Below are 5660 nucleotides of genomic sequence, written 5' to 3' on the forward strand. Positions count from 1 at the left end.
AAAGAAGATAAACCTGGATTTTGTTCGTATTCTGACCATGGCCATAAATATGAACTCAATCGAGTTTGCCAACTCCCTAGAAGCTAGTGCATGTGCCATTTGTGTAGGCCATAGTGAATTTTAATATGCATGAATCATCATGCATTAACATTTATAAAAAAAATTAAACTATATGCACATGCAAACCCTAATCTAAGCAAGAATTTAAACTCTTATTCTAAATTTATATTTAATTTACATCACTAATTGAATTTAAATAAAGAAAAATAAAAGAAACACAACCTTTAATGTCCCTGGAAATAGGGATGGCAGTGGACCGGGGGAAAGCGAGGCCCCACCCCGCCTCGCCCCGTTTGGACCGGGTATGAAACGGGGATGGAGGCGGGGACGAAGGTTAAAATCCATCCCCGTCCGGGGGTGGAGGCGGGGATGGACTGGCACGTTCCCCCGCCCCGCCCCATCCCTGCCCCGGCCCATCCCGTCCCCGGCCCATCCCCGCCCCATCCCCGTCCCGGCCCCGCCCCATCCCCGCCCCCAACCCTTTATATTTTTATTGTTTACTAACCCTAACTCCCTTCCCTAATTTCCTAACCCTGGAGCCGCCGAGCCGGGTCGTCGCCTCTTCCCCTTCCCCATCCGCATTATCATTGTAGTCGGGCCGTCGCCGACCACCGTTGGCCGTCGCAGGGGGAGGCCTCCACCCTCATACTCAGCCTCCTCTGCAAGCTCGACGGGAGGGCGGAGCTCTACCGAGACGTACCCCTCTCCTACCTCTTCCTTACGAACAATCTTCAGTACATCATCGTTAAGGTGCAGAGCTCCGATCTCCGACTCGTCCTCGACGACGCTTGGGTGCGAATGCACACCAAGAAGCTGCGGCAGTACGTCGCTAACTATGAGCGCATGGTGTGGAGCGAGGTCGTGGCGGCCATGGCGGAGATGCCGGTGGTGATCGATGCCGAAAGCGCGAGGCGGGCTTTCAGTCCGCCTTCGAGGAGGCATACCGGGCGCAGACTGCGTCGATCGTGGTGGAGGACATGAAACAGGGATGAAGGCGGAAACGGGGACGGGGACGGGGCGGGGGTGGAGGATATGAAACGGGGATGAAGGCGGGGGTGGAGGATAAAATCCATCCCCGCCGCGGAGGCGGGGCGGGGGTGGAGGATAAAATTTTGAGGCGGGGCGGGGGTGGAAACCTCGTCCCCCGCCCCGCCCCACTGCCATCCCTACCTGGAAAACTAGAAAACTTGTTAGTAAAGATATGTTGGCTTTTTTGGATTTATCGAGTAATATTTGGAAACTACTGGATTTATTTAAATATAAGTTTTTTTTCATATTTCTCTGAGATAAACATAATGAAATATAATATAAAATTTAAAAAATAATAAAGATAAAGAACTTTAAAATTTAGAATTAGGGAAAAAATGACAAAAACACCACTAAAAACAAGACTATGGCCTTGAAATCAGGGTTTTCAGAAAATATTTTTGTAAAACTTTGGATTTAGGGGTCAAATGGATTCAAATCAAAGCCAAATCGAGTATGAAGTACCCCAACATGATTATAAACATGATAAAAGCCTAAAATATGAAAAACATGCATAAAAATATGAAATATCACAAAAAGAGTAATTTTTAACATTGTTTTACTCGAATTGGAACTCCGCGGGCACCTTGTTTTCATGATTTAATGAAATAACATATCAAATGAACTCAAAAATTAAAAAAATCAACATGGATAGTTCTGATAACCCTAAAAATAAATTACATTTGAAAAAATATATTTTTGACATTATTTTAATATAAAAATTGAATAAAACTCTAAAATATATAATTTTTGCCCACGGGCACATACCTGTCACAGTGTCAGGCCTAAATTAGGTATCAAATCACCATGGAAATTCATAAACATTTGTAGAGAGATACTAGTTAGAAAAATAGAGATTTATCATTTTTACAGATCGGAAAAATCATCTCCGGTTAGGAAGATATCATTCCAGCAATATACGATCAATTATAACGAATATATAGCGAGTTGAAATACATGCATCTGGTTTCGGGTACAAGGAAAGATAACAAATCACATTCAAAAATTATAAAATTTTAGCAGTGAACAACATACACACATAGGAAGGTTTTACTTTTCACGGATAGTCGATCAGATCTCTGGTTAAGGAGATACGATCGACATAAGTCAATCTAGGGTTTAAACGAAGTATAACAAGCTCTGAGAAACTGATGTTGTCTTCTGACAGAGAAAAATAAGAGACAGATTCAAAAAAATATTAAAAAATACAATAAATACTAGACATCAACATGAAACTATTCCAATTTACATATCATAAATCAGATCTCTGACGAGAGAGATATCACCTCTGCAAGTTGTTTCTGAATCCCAATAGCGATTTCACGATTTAAAAATCATGGTTCGGTTTTCTATTTTTTTGACAAAGCTACAAATCCATGAACCAACTCTAAAAAAATTACATTTTTTTGATGAAAACTTAAGCATGAAATAACATGATTTTCGTGTGCCCGGGATCAAAATACATGGATTATAGATAAAACACTAAAAACCTTAATCTAAATATGAAAAATAATGGAAAAAATATGCAAACAAGACAATGAATCATGATTTGACACTTGAAAACATGAAATAAGCATTAACATGATAAAATAATAAATAAAATCAGAGAAGCATGGTAGAACATTTGATTTAGCCATTAAAATATGGATTCGACCCATTGAACGGGCGAATTTCAATTTTTTCAGGCATATAGCATAATAAATAAAAAAATAAACATTGTAAATGGATCAAAACATGTAAGGTATCATAAAAAATCAACTTAACATCATCTTGAGGTCCTCACAATATTTTTTTTTAAATAAAAGAAAAGGAAAAACATGCTAAAAGAGGCGATAATGGTGATTTTAATGAAATAAAGTAATAAAAATGATTAAAATAATAAAATAAATTAAATAAAACCTTACCTTGGGGCTACAACAATGAAGGAAGGAGAGGAGAAGCCTAAGGAGAGAGGGAGCCACGAATTTGGAGAGGGGGAGAGGAGAAAAAAAGATCCTATGACCCCCTTTAGGTCTCATTTTTATAGTTTTTTCAAATCCCTTTAATTAGGGCCTAATTAATACCTAACTTTGACTTTTCAACCCTATCTAGAATTAACCACCAAGGGAGACAATTTTTTGGAGAATTCCAGCCTAGGTGGGACTCTATCTAACTTTAATTGACTTAATTAACTTAATTAAAACAAATAAATTTCAAATGTGGCGCCACCTAGGCGGGTTCACATTTGGTTTTTAAAACTCGAATTTAAAAGCTTTAAAAACTCTTAAAAAGCAAAGATGAAGTTTTAAAATCACTTTTAACTTTTTTAACCTTTCTAGGACACTGACTAATCCTAAACTAACCCTGACTCTGTCAAATGTGGCACCACCCAGAGTGAGCCTCACTTGATTTTTCAAAAACGATTTTAAATCTTGAAAATACAGGTTTTCAAAAGAGGTTTAGAATGAGATTTGAGATTGAAAGTTTCTGAATCAATCAGAGTTCTAACTGGATCAAAACTTTTCTAGATGTGGTGCCAACTGAGTGGGCCCCGCATTAGGGTTTTAAAAAAAAATTAAAATAAAGTCTGAAAAGGGTTTCAAAACAGAGTTGAAATTACCGAATAAAAATCAAAAGTTTTGAAAACAGAGTCCTAAACAAACTGAAACTCTAGACCATAGTCCTAAACTAACTGAAAATCTAAAATTTAGTTTTTTAAAAATCAAACGAAGAAGTTTTTGAAAGATTCTGTCAAAACCAGTAAAAATAAGTCAGAAAATGCAGTCAAGGTTAGAGTCTTAACTCAACCGAAACTCTAGAATAGAGTCCTGAATCAACTGAAACTCTGCAAAGTGAACTAATTTTTTAAAGACAGGTGAAGTGAGTGAAAATGGAAGCAAAAACAATCATCAAAATAAAGTCCTAACCGGATTAGGACTCTGAGACAGAATCCTGATCGGACTGAAACTCTAGATTTTAGTTTTTCTAACAATAATTGAGAGAGTTTCAGAAAACAGGTGGAAATAGGATGAAATTTGAAATCAGGATTAGAGTTCTAATCCAACTGAAACTCTAAGATAGAGTCCTAGTTTAACTAAAACTCTAAATTTTTGGGTTTATTTTCGAAAAACAAGTAAAATAAAGGTAACATATGAAATCATGGTAGAGTTCTGAACTAATTGAGACTCTAGAACAAAGTCCTGATTCAACTGAAACTCTAAAATTTTGTTTCTTTTGGAAAACAGATGAAAGGATTTTCGAAAATCAGTTAAAATAAAGATAAGTAGTGAAATCAAAATAGAGTTCTGAACCGACCGGAACTCTAGCGATAGAGACCTAATTCGACTAAAACTCTAGAATTTTGGCATTTTTAAAAGATAAATAAAGGGATTTTAAAAGGTTTTATTAGAATTTGATAAAATGAGCTAAAAAATATAGTTAGGGTCAAAGTCCTAGTTCAACTGAAACTCTGGAAATAGAGTCCTAAGTTGACTAAAACACTACAAATTTCTTTTTTTTTTCGTAAAACAAGCAAAAAAGATTTAAAAACAAATAAAAATGGGAGTTAAAACAAAAGTCAGACTAGAGTCCTGATCCAATCAGAATTAACTCTAGAAATTTTGATTTTTCTGAAAATAGACAAGAAGATTTTGAGAACATTTTGTAAAAACAAGTGAAAACAAAGTGAAAATTGAAATCATAATTAGAGTCCTAATCCAACTGGAACTCTAGGACAGAGTCCTAATTAAACTAGAACTCTTAAAATTTAGGGTTTTCTTAGAAAATAAATGAAAGGATTTTAGAAAACAGGTGAATATAAGATAAAATTTGGAGTCGGGTTCAGAGTCCTGATCCGACTAGGGCTCTGTGCAAGAGTCCTAATTTGACTGGAACTCTGATATTTAGACTTCCTTTAAGAGATTTTGAAAGTTTTTTATGAAAACAGGTAAAAATAGAGGTAAAGAATAGAGTCCTACTCTAACTGAAACTCTGGAAAAGAGTCCTAATCCAACTGAGACTCTAAATTTTTTGTCTTTTTGAAAGCCAGATGAAAAGATTTTTAAAAACAAGTAAAAACATGAATAAATGATGAAATCGGGATAGAGTCTTAATTCGATTAGGACTCTGGGAAAGAGTCCTAATTTGATTGGGACTCAAAGATTTTGTGCAAAATGAGAAGAATGGACAAGGGATATGACTACATCTGGTTTAAAATTAAAATGGAGTTTTGAAAAGATTTAAAAAGCCAGAGTCTTGATCCAACTAGGACTCTGAAATTTTGAGAAATTTGTTAAATGAAGAAATCCAGAAGGGGCTCCACCTAGCTGGGTCTCATCTGAGGATTGAAATCAGTTAAAAATTGTCTTTAAAACAAATTTAGATTATTTTTCTAAATAAAATAAAATCCTGGGGGTTAACAAAGGGCAAAATGTCGATTTAAAACCCAGGTATTTGGAATTGATTTTTAAAAGAAATGTTTTAAAATCGAATCGGGATTAAATATTTTAAAAAAACATAGTGTTGGATCTCGAAAATGAGATAAAATGCAATGCAGTGATATGATATGAAATGATGAGAAATGATAAGAAATGACA

This window comes from Nuphar pumila, chromosome 15 (genome assembly GCF_984573655.1).
Source record: "Nuphar pumila chromosome 15, dmNupPumi1.hap1.1, whole genome shotgun sequence".
NCBI lineage: Eukaryota > Viridiplantae > Streptophyta > Magnoliopsida > Nymphaeales > Nymphaeaceae > Nuphar > Nuphar pumila.